This window comes from Lacerta agilis, chromosome 6 (genome assembly GCF_009819535.1).
Source record: "Lacerta agilis isolate rLacAgi1 chromosome 6, rLacAgi1.pri, whole genome shotgun sequence".
Taxonomy (NCBI): Eukaryota; Metazoa; Chordata; class Lepidosauria; order Squamata; family Lacertidae; genus Lacerta; species Lacerta agilis.
Genome location: NC_046317.1, coordinates 53,443,646 through 53,455,647, shown reverse-complemented (window position 1 = coordinate 53,455,647; position 12,002 = coordinate 53,443,646).

Below are 12,002 nucleotides of genomic sequence, written 5' to 3'. Positions count from 1 at the left end.
CCTGAAGGAGCCTAGGGCAGCAAAGAGAAAATACGCAATTTGAAAATAAAAAAACAAAAGCAAAAACATTCTAAAATAGTTACAACGTTCAATAAACAATTACAATTGAAACCATCTGAAAGCAGCTACAGTTAAAAATGTTCTAGAAGCAGTTCAAAACATTATTCCATCCAATGATCTGAGGGTTGCCAGGATCCGTATGCTTCAGCCACCAAATGCCTGGGTAAACAGGAATGTTTTCAAATCCTCCTGAAAGTTAATAATTATGGAGACAGGTGTATCTCCCTAGGGAAGGCATTCCACAACTGGGGAACCACCACTGAAAAGGCCCTGCAATGGGTCAGCGCCACCAGGCATCCCCAGTAGCAGCACTGCCAGCAAGACCACACCTGCCACAGTCATAGGGACTGAGACAGCTGGTACTGGGGATTGCAGTCTTTCAGGTATTTGGGTCCCAAGCCAATCAGAGCTTTCTATAGAATCATAGAATCATACAATTGCAGATTTGGAAGGGACCCTGATGCAAATACTAACACCTTAAATTGGGACCTTTTCTGCTGAATTCAATCCTGTGCATAGTAACTCAGCTGGTAGAGCCTGAGACTCTTAATCTCAGGGTCATGGATTCGATCCCCACATCGGGTAAAAGATTCCTGCGTTGCAAGGGGTTGATCCTAGTGGTCCCTTTCAACTCTGCAATTCCTACAATTCTATAAAATCAAATGGCCATACTTCTGAACAAACTTCTGTAGGGTTGCAAAGCATGGAGCTGGAAAGTGTGGTGCAAAAGGAAGTCTGGGTGAGCCTAGAGTTACCTGCTCCCCACCCCCTTTAATGAAAAGCCGTGTCGGAAGGAAGTTACGGGGAGTAGAAGTGTCATGGAGGAGGCCCTGCTAACCCCTTTCTCTTCCTACCAGTTGTTGCTCAGTATTGCCTCACTCTTTTCACCAATGCGGGGGGGGGGGGAGATCCTCACAGGGAGAAAAATGAGTTGGGGGTTCATTTTTAGCAGATGAATAGCAGTAGGAGAAAGGATTAAGAAACAACCCCCTGCCACTTTTTCACTTCTATATGCAGTCTCCCAAGGCTGTTTTTCTTTTACAGGAAAAGGGGGAAAGGGACACAGACCATTGTGTCACACAGCTATTTTGATCCTAAAGACTAGCTGTCTTATTGTTCCCAGCACACAGGGTTTTAAATAAAGAGGTATCGGTAGCAGTAGAAGTTTCTGATCACAGTGATGTATCTATCCTTTTCGGGAAGTGAGAGGGATGGAAAAGCCGAAGGGATCTTGTTGCACTGCCACAGAAGTAAACGCTTGTCAAGCCTAGAAACGCAGTCAATTATTGATCTTGGCTTCTGCCAAATGGAAAAATGCAAAACCAGTAGGAAACTAAGATCCCATTTTACAAGATGAATCTTTTAATTGATCCAAATACATCAGTGTCAGAGCACCAAAAGAAAAAGTAATGAGGGTGAATCACCCACTAGCTTGCTTACTGAATCTCTGTGCATGATGCTGTCCATAGAAAGGTAATGTAACATAAAGCCAGGAACCAAAAGTATAGGTAAATATAGATAAATATAAGTAACTATAGGTAAATATAGATAAATATAATTAAAGGTATTTTCGTATAAAGTTGGTTTATTAAAAATGGCATTGACAGGAGTTTTTTGTAAGAGACACGAAGCAGAACTTTAGGAAGTCTTTTAATGTTTTATTTTTATCTTCATTTCTACTTTACTGTGTAATAGCATATTTGTTTATGTCTGGTAATTGTTTAAATGATGTGTGATATGATTTGTAGTATTATTTGTACTATCTGTATTATTTGTGATTACTCAGGGTGGTTTTTTTCTCTTTCTTTGTTTGCTTTTTAAATAAATTTCAATAAAGTTTGTTTTTAAACCAAAAAAAAGAAGGGAAAAAAGAAAAGAAAGGTAACGTAACATAAAGCCAGGAACCAAAACTCCTTTTGCTTTTACCCGATAACAGGGACTGCAGATGATGATTTCTGTATTAAGGCTCAGTGCAGAGTTTCTAGTAGCTCTGGACACCTGTCCAGGCATTCAACTAATGTATCAAGCCATGAAGTGCATAGAGGGCACCCGCTGCCCTGCCCACAACATCCTCACTTGCTCCACCCCCAACAGTCCACAGTAGGAAGATTTAGAGGGGGATTTCAAGCATGTTTGGCTAAATGCATTTAGAAGTCTCCCCACAATCTGGAACCTTTATACTGTGATGTTGCCAGTCACAGGGAGCCTTCTGAGCACATTCAGCTGAACATGCTTAGAAATCCCCTTCACGTAGTGGAGCAGGCACAGACAAGGACACCGGCAGTGCAGGGGTGATGTATGTGCCCAAGCTGCCCTACATATGTTGAATGCTCATTTTTTCCATTGCAAAAGACTTCCAAGATCATAACACTCCACAAAATGGGCATCCTGCATTCCAAAAGTAGTTTTGAAATTGTGATACATCAGTCCAGGATCACATATAAGAGTGTGCTGTACTTATGTTAGCCTGTTAGAAACAGAGGAAGGAGAAATTAATCTAACAAAAATTAGGACGACCCAGAGCTTTGTGTCCCAGGATATGGATTCAGATCTTACTACATAGAACATAGCTTGGCAAACACACAAACTGATAGCTTAGCAAATGTTTCTGCCCCTTGATTAACCAGAAATATTAATAATATCCAGGTCCTAAAATATAGATCCTGGAGGTGCATGATTCAATTGAAGTTAAATATTTTGGGGTTCCATTAATTTCAGTAGGAAAGCACCCATGGTTTTATCAAGTCAGGAAAATGCAGCAGTAATTGCAGTTGTTTATTTACAAGCATGAGTTGCTCTTAAGGCATCCATTTTGTACACACAGAGAACTTCGCTGCCAAAAGTGAATCATTCTCTGGACTCAAAAACGTAGAAGGAACAGTTGTTGGGACACCCTGAACTCAGATGGAATAACGTACTGGCCCCTTTTGCCATTTTCGCACAATTCAGCATTTCTCTGGGGATTTCAATGGGTCTCATAAATATTAAGGGGAAAAGACAAGACTGAGAACAGGGAACGCTAGCTGGAGAGCTGGTATCAGCATTTCTCCTCTTCTCTCACACTGTGATTCTTCTCTTTAGCAATCGCTTAGCAAATATTCCTTTGTAGTGCAAATAGCCTTAAATAATTGGAATGGGAGAACATGGACTGGCTGGTAGTGAAAAGCAGTTGGCTCCCTAAGAAAAGTGATTGCTTTGTCAATGAGCTTTTTCTCCCTTTCTTTTACGCATCATGTTCAAATCCACTTCCCTGCCCCTAATGAGTTCTTTGGCACCTTGTCCTCCTGGAAACTGAAATACATTCCTGTGGGATTGTCCTTGCAGCTTTATATAACTTGCATCCCATTGGCTTTGATCATTTCCCCAAAGAACTGGCATGATCTCTTTCTGTCAGCAACTTTCCCTTCCTCTCCTTTGGAACTAAGGCTGTCATCTAAATCCCACATATGTGGGAGTAAGACCCATTGAATTCAACAGGACTTGCTTCTGAGTAGACATGCTTAGGATTGTGCTGTAAGCATGTTGCTGTAGGAGACAGATCATACCGACCATTGGATCAAATTCTCCCTCTGAGCTTCTGCTAGCTAATGAAGTATTTAGTCCAGAGTTGGGCAGACCGCAGGCTTTTTGGTTCTCTTACTTTGTTTTATATTTAAACCCTAATATCTCCCAACCAGAGCCAGGGGCAAAAGACAGAAAGTAGAACGACATGCATGCATACATAATTTCATTTGTATGCCACCATTCCACAGTTCAAACCATGCTCAAGGAAGCTTACAAAATGAAAAAATACAAAATTGCAACATAACAAAAGCAGTCGTAAACAACAAATAAAACATTTAAAGAATACACAACCAAATTGAACAATTTCCACACAAGTCACAACAAGATCTAAAACCAAGATATAAAATACTAACAGCAGCAACAGCAACACCAATCTCCTCAACCAAACAAAGAAACCCCAAATACGCCAGCCCATTCAGCAGCCTTAGCTTCCGTAGCTGCAGTCAGTCAGGGCTCTGCGCTCCCAGGCCAGGGGGAGAAAGGCCTGTAAGGCAGGGAGCAGGTCTTCCAGGACTCACAGTCAAAATGGAATTAAAGAACAGTGTGCCTTTAAGCACCTTCTGACTGACTGACTGAGCTAAGGAATTTGTTTTTAGTACCAGAACTGAAGTGAACTGGCAGAAAAATTCCTCTCCTGGTTAGCATTCTTCAGTTCAGCAGCCAAGCTGAGGTGGGAAAAGTCATTTTTGTTGGGAGCCAGAAACCCTGCAAATTATCAAGAGATCTACTAGTAGATCCTAATCTACCTTCTGCTTACCAGTGATCTAGCCCAACTCATATAATCCCTTCTGATTATTGTAATTAGTAGGCCTACACGTGCCTTGTTTGGTACATCTATTTCAAGTGTCGGCTTCTCACACACTGAGTGTCAGTGAACTGAAAATGCCTTACACACAATGGAGAAATGGAGCTGTGCAGCTATAATGTGTATGATATAATATGAAAAAGGGGCTTGTACATTGATCTGATCTGAAGTGGAAGGTCTCCATCATGTACATGGCATTTCCATTTCTTGACTCTGTGATCTGTGAACCTTGAGCTAGAATGGACATTTTGTTCACCCGCTGAATATTGGCTGAATATCTGGCCCATACCTAGGTCTCAGTTCTCCCCCAATAAGCTGCTGGAGGAAACATGAAGTGCAAAAAGCCACAAAGAAAACTTTCTGATTGCTTAGTCTACTGATAAATGTTAGGTGCTGATGCCCCAAAATCTGGGTCACATACAAGTTCCTCCATTAGCTTCACCTACAAACTTCTCAAGAAATAACATTTTGTTTGCAAACAGTCTTCGCCTTTTCAAAAAGCAATGCTTTCTCCAAAAGCTTTGGGACTGTAGTGAACAACTACTATTCAGAAGAAATTAATTCCAAGTGAAAAGATCAAATGTATAACTACCAAATTATTTATTTATAGTCTGTAACTGCTACTGCTACGACTTCTACAGCAACTACCACTACTACTGTCAACTAAGATCCCAAATAACACCAATCACTGTATATATAACAGGTTAAAACCCCGCTGTTGCTTGCCTGTTAACTATCTGTCTTTGAACTTCCAGCTTCTTTCACCCAAAGAAGCACTGAAATGGCTTTTGTATTTAGAAAAGAAACAATTTGAAAGCAGAATAATATAAATTTGTTAAGTGCGGACAGGATTGGTTGAGCTGCTAAGTGGGAAAACAACAAACCTCCTACTGTTTGTATTATTCTTTTTTGGAACGGGAAATATGGAGAGTAGCTGAGAGAATGAAGTGACCTAATTATATCAGAATTAGAGAAGGTTAACAACAAACAGATTTGTAGGGAAATGAGTGTTAGTTAGTTATTCAATATTGGAGTGAGAAGCATAATGATAATATCCTTTCCCTATGTGATTCTGACTTGTATCTAAATAATAGTCACAGATATGCATCACTACATAAATTATATTCTGCCAGCATTTCCTGATGAATAAAGCAAATCACCTACCTTCCCTTGAGGCATCTAAAAATAAAGCATTGCATCTCAAGGCTCCACTAATTTACCATGGATTTCAAGAGAGTTCGGCTGTCACATACTGTAGGGGCCCATCTCCCACCAGGGCCAAGCCTTCTTAGGGATAGAAAGATAGACCTAGAGCGGCCTTTGCCAACCTGGTGCCTTGTAGATGTTTTAGACCACAAGTCCCACCTGGTGAACTGAACTGGGGCTGATGGGAGTTGTAGTCCTGAACATCTGGAGGGCAAGGCTGACCTGGGACCTTTTCAGGGATGGGCTTTCCCCAAGGAAATCATGTGTTCAAATTGTCTGATGGAAAAGATGAAAAGATAGGTTGGAGCGGCATGCTGAGGTCAGTTCCTGAAAGGCAGTTCAGGCCGAGCAATTGGGTGCAGGAAGAGGAGCTGATATTCAGCCTGACTGATGGGAACAAAAAAAAAAAACCAGGGTGAGGCTTGTAGAGCTAGAGAGCAAGGAAAGAATATGCAAGGGCAAAGCAAGGAGTGGAGCCTGTGATCAAGAGCTTTGCTGTAAAGAATAAGGTCTGCTAAAAATGAAGGGGAAGTAAGTTTATACAGCGACAGAAGAAACAAAATAGAAAATTCTTTCCAGTAGCACCTTAGAGACCAACTGATTTTGTTCTTGGTATGAGCTTTCGTGTGCATGCACACTTCTTCAGATACACTGAAACAGAAGTCACCAGATCCTTAAATATAGTGAGGGAGGGGTATTACTCAGATGGTGGTGGGAATGGGTGATCAGCTGATAGGTGTGGAAAACCTGTTGACGACTCTTAACGGCTGCAATTAGTCTTGCAGGGAAAGGCAAGGGGTGAGATGGCTAAAGATAGCTTTGTTATGTATAATGAGATAAGAATCCAATGTCTTTGTTCAGACCAGGTTTCTCCATGGTTTTCAGTTTGGTGATTAGTGACAGGGAAGGGCAGTGATCAATTATAGTGGGGAGTAGTGGAGAAAAGCAGAGGCTGGCAAAGTTACTTGGACCACAGGTGATCTATGGTTTTTTGCAGCAGCTCAGGGAGTAGATGTCCAGCTTAGTTCAAAAAAGAACTTTGGGACTAGAAGAGGCTGGTGACTCTGCTAGAGGATCCCCATCTCAGTACACAACGCAGTGACCTTTGACTGATGCTCTTCCTAGAAGGACAGCCATCTGACTTGGTTTAAACACTTACAACTATACATGTGCAGTGCAGGAGTAATCCACTATCAGATGGATCATTATGAAGCAGGAAACAGCTCATGAGTTGCTCAAAGGGGATATTAAATAGCTTGTGGAAACACACATTCACTGTTCTGTACAACCACCACTGCTAGAATATACAATAGGCACAGGCAGCTGAAATAAACATGCCAGACTCATGTGGCAAGGTATGCCTCCCAGTGTGAACTACCCACTTCCCATATGTTCATACCTCCCCTTGTCATTCTTTCTCATCACAAACACAGTTGTGACATGTGAATTCTGTAGCAATTCAGAAAGAACCCAAAAGCATTGGCAGTTTTTCCATTGGGCTCCCTAGAAGCTGCCCCATTTGAGATTTTCAGAGATAATTCCCTAGCACCTTGATAGAGTTTTGCAAGCAGGCATCAAATTAACGCTCAAGTTAGGCAAGGAAACTGGCCCAGGATGACACCCACTGTGCCCAGTCATGGCAACTGTGAATGCATTACATGCAAAGTATCATGCCCCTTCAGACTTTAAACTGATTTATCTGAAATTTGGGCACCCTGCACTTCTCACCCAAGACGTCTTCCCTGCCCATGTCATATCAATAGGACAAATCACCTTGATTTACATAAGATCTGCCATGGTTTCAGCAGAGACTGTGGCATGCATAACTTCCAAGCGACTTCCACCCACACACATGTTCATGCACTCGCATTGGTCCACTTGGGAGTATATCTGTTTCATACAGTTAGATCTAAAGCCAAAGGAGCACATCTTGTAAACAGAGCCATGACAGATAGCTTAATGAAGTGAAGGCGACAAAATCCATTCATTTGGTGACAGTGAGTCCCCAGATGAAAATATGCCCATACACACCCAACCTTTGTAGACTATTGCTCACTCTGTGTGACACCACATGTGATATAATTATTACCACACATACACAATCTTTGTTCAATCCAGGGATGCAGGATTCCCCGTGTTCTACCCACCCATAAAACATCTGTTGCTAAGATATAAATATTTGCAGGCTGGAAACAGACTGTCCCTAAAGGATGACTATTCACCTACTGGCTTATCTGTATTGCTATAACCAATTTATGTTCAGTAGGCCTGTTTGTCCTATGAAAACCATGACAGAAGAAGATTGTTGGTGAGTGAGGGGATTAATCAGCTTCCCTGGGCCCTGAGATCTTCAGATTAGCCCTTTATTGTTGCCCTACCAATGAACCTAATCCTTTGGGGGATGACACGAGAGAGGGCCTTTTCTGTGGTGGCACACCATTAATGGAACTCCCTCCCCTTAGAAATGCAGACAATGCCCTCATAATTGGAGGTTCTGAAGAGCCATATTTTCATCCAAGCCCTTGAGAAAAACTGAACATGTTTAGGCAACCCAAGAAGAAAGTAAAGCTATCAATCAGCTGCAGTAATATGTTCTAGTTACAGGTAGGTAGCCGTGTTGTAGGTAGTATGCACACGAAAGCTCATGCCAATAACAAACTTAGTTGGTCTCTAAGGTGCTACTGGAAGGAATTTTTTTAATTTGTTTTGACTGCAGTAATATGGTTTGTTTTAATTGCATGGTTGTATTAATTGTTTGAAGCATTGTTTAATTATTGGTTTTACTGTTGTTTAAATTTAACAAAAAATCCTGGAAACTTTAGTTCATTAAGGGTGCTGGAAACTGTAGGTATGTAAGGTCTAAACTACACTTCCCATGCTGTTTTGAGGTAAGATATGTGCACGAAGCTACGAACATGAGTTTGGCCAAACTGTGAGAGGCAGTGAAGGATAGGCGTGCCTGGCGTGCTCTGGTCCATGGGGTCACGAAGAGTCGGACACGACTGAACGACTGAAGAACAACAACAATGTGCTTTAAATGTGTATAGTGCAGATGTGACCTAGGTCTATTTGAGAAAGAGGAGCATCTGGAAGAGCTGGCAGGGCAGTTGCTTCAGGTGTATGGATCTTCCAAGCTTTCTTTGAGGGCTCAGTAAAAATAAAAACCAGCTCTTTCCCAATAATTTTCTTATTACAACATTCACCAGTGAAACCTCGGCCATCCCTAAGTGCCTCATAGCCATTGTTGTTGTTCAGTCGTTTAGTCGTTTCTGACCCTTCATAACCCCATGGACCAGAGCACGCCAGGCACTCCTATCTTCCACTGCCTCCCACAGTTTGGTCAGACTCATGTTTGTAGCTTCGAGAACACTGTCCAACCATCTCATCCTCTGTCGCCCCCTTCTCCTTGTGCCCTCCATCTTTCCCAACATCAGGATCTTTTACAGGGAGTCTTTTCTTCTCATGTGGTGATCAAAGTATTGGAGCCTCAGCTTCAGGATCTGTCCTTCCAGTGAGCACTCAGGGCTGATTTCCTTCAGAATGGATTGGTTTGATCTTCTTGTAGTCCACAGGACTCTCAAGAGTCTCCTCCAGCACCATAATTCAAAAGCATCAATTCTTCAGTGATCAGCCTTCTTTATGGTCCAGCTCTCATTTCCATACATCACTAGTGGGAAAACCATAGTTTAACTATACGGACCTTTGTCGGCAAGGTGATATCTCTGCTTTTTAAGATGCTGTCTAGGTTTGTCATTGCTTTTCTCCCAAGAAGCAGGCGTCTTCTAATTTCGTGACTGCTGTCACCATCTGCAGTGATCATGGAACCCAAGAAAGTGAAATCTCTCACTGCCTCCATTTCTTCCCCTTCTATTTGCCAGGAGGTGATGGGACCAGTGGCCATGATCTTAGTTTTTTTATGTTGAGCTTCTGACCATATTTTGCGCTCTCCTCTTTCACCCTCATTAAAAGGTTCTTTAATTCCTCCTCACTTTCTGCCATCAAGGTTGTGTCATCTGCATATCTGAGGTTGTTGATATTTCTTCCGGCAATGTTAATTCCGGTTTAGGATTCATCCAGTCCAGCCTTTCACATGATGAATTCTGCATATAAGTTAAATAAGCAGGGAGACAATATACAACCTTTTCATACTCCTTGTCGTACTCCTCATAGCCATAGAAACATGATTTCTCTCGCCTGCCTGCCTGCTTGCCTTAAGTGAGGTCCCATGGAAACAGCTTTTTGGTGGCTTCCACACATGGACTTCCATGTAAGAAAATATTATTATGGGATCCTCCTGCTGTTGGGAGCCTTCAACAGAACATTCCATCAGCACAGATGTTTGAATCACAAAATTAAGTGGCTGTGACCAAGGGATGCTTTTGTGTTGCCTTTAATTTATTTCCATTGGCAACAGATTCCGTCATCTGAAAAATCAGAGCCAAGGCAAGGGAATGGCAGAGCAGAGGGGTGGGGCCAATGCGTGAACTTGCCTTAAGTCTTCCTGCCCACTACAGAAGTCAGGCTCCTCTTGTCCCCGTCCCCCCCAGTTGGCCCTGGATAACCTGCCCAGCACAAAGCACCTTGGTCAGGACAGCCTCATCTTATAAAAGTCCTTATTTCCCCTCCCCACCTCATCATGTGGCCTGGGATGTTCTGTTTTCCCTGTTCTTTACAGGACGGGGAGGGGAGTGGTGCTGCTTGAGGAGCTGGAAAGAGTGAGGTCACACTGAGAGAATGCGACTTCTGCTTCTTGCTGGATCCAGCCAGGTGCTGAAAGCAACAAAGGAGAACACATGTTTTGAACGTTCCTTGGATACTTTGGTCGTTAAATCCGCGGACAAATTTCCCCCAGGAGAAATCAGAAAAATAGATGCGCCCTGTCCAGTGCTGGGGCAAATGAAGCAATGGAAAGAACTGGGCAAGCCCATCAAGGCTTATAAAGCTTGCACTCAATATACAGCTCATTCTCCTCTGCTTGGGTTATTACCTCCTTCTGGCACCTGCTGAAAGCCTTTTGGATCTGGCAACCCTAAAATAGAAGAGGAAAAATAAGGCAGGGCAAAGTAATTTCATAACAAAGTGGTGCCGCTCCCTTTCTTATAGTATTATTTTTTTTGTTGTTGTTTTTATTTGTGTAAAAAGAAACCATAGTTAACCATCTGCTCAGATCCCAGCAAAGATGGAAAGCAAATCCATCTGTCTCAGATCCTTGAACTTGTGTTGGTGAGAACTAGATTAACTCTATGTGCTGCTTTTCCTATGTTCACATCTGCACCACACATTTAAGGCACATAGTTTCCTCAAAAGAATCCTGGGAAGTGTAGTTTGTTAAGAGCGTTGGGAACTGCAGCTCTCTGAGGGGTAAACTAAAGTTCCCAGGATCCTCTGGGAGAGGGCATGCACTTTAAATGTGCTTTATATTATTTGCGGAGGCCATGCACCCTGGGTTCTGTCACTTCATTGCATCCGTGACCAAGGTTTTTCAGAGTATGGCCCCAAGGAAATCTCAGTAGAAAAACTGCTACTGACTGGACTGAATTGTACTGGCAAGTCACCATTAAGGAAAAACACACAGTAAAATTCCTTTGATAGGGATTTTAATGGGCTTTCTCTCCATTGCTGATACTCCACCCAGCTCCTGCAATTCCTCTCACACACTGATTGACTCTGCACTGGCATGGGAGCAAGAGTCTTTGTTAGACTCTCTCTTTCTCTCTGTGTGCCTTTGTGGTGTTGCAGAGACTGCTTGGGAGGTCTGGACTACAAGGGGATAATCTCATTTGCTACAGAGGCTGGAACACTCTGCTCCGCCCACACATCCACGGCTGCTTTTGTGGCGCTTTTAAGTACAGAGAGAAAAGAAGTATTTTGCTAGGTTTCACATTTCTCCAGTATGAAATCATCTCAATAGTCATCTGAAGTTAAAAATTTTATAAAACCAAATTTCACCATCAGTTGTTGTAGTAGGATTGGTGTTCCACACCCACATATTAGCTCTCGGCCTGCCATACTAAGCCCCTTTCAGACCTTCCACCTTTGGTGAACGAATGCACACGCAGGGGGGACAGGATTTATCCACCCCTCTACACATCCATATGCAGGTCAGGACAAAGCCCTATGCACACATGTATGTAAGTTCTGTTTCAGGGGTAGCCAACATGGTGCCATCCAGATGATGTAGGAAGCCAACTCCCATCATCTCTGACCATTGTCCATGCTGGCTGGGTCTGATGAGAGTTGGAGTCCAGCAACATCTGGAGAGCACCCTGTTGGCTAGCCCTGCTCTGTTCTGACCTTTAAATGCATTCACATGGTTCAGTAGTGAAGTCTCCCATTGAGATTCTGCTTCCCCATCACCATATGTGTT